The sequence below is a fragment of the Penaeus monodon genome, chromosome 34 (genome assembly GCF_015228065.2).
Source record: "Penaeus monodon isolate SGIC_2016 chromosome 34, NSTDA_Pmon_1, whole genome shotgun sequence".
In the NCBI taxonomy this organism is placed as follows: domain Eukaryota; kingdom Metazoa; phylum Arthropoda; class Malacostraca; order Decapoda; family Penaeidae; genus Penaeus; species Penaeus monodon.
The window spans coordinates 30,742,563-30,742,768 of NC_051419.1; positions in this window are offsets into that span (position 1 = coordinate 30,742,563).

Below are 206 nucleotides of genomic sequence, written 5' to 3' on the forward strand. Positions count from 1 at the left end.
TTCCTCCCCCCCAAAAAAAACTTCATTACGCTTGCAATGTAACTTTGCAACTTTTGCATCCGGGATCGTGTTGCAGACCCTGAACGCTGCTTGTCTTCCGTTGCAGATATCCGTGTTCTCTGGCCTTTTGACTGACATTTGCCGGTCGCTGCTAATTGTCACTGAATTATTAACTTGTCTCGGGAACACTGCCGTTACCTGGTTTA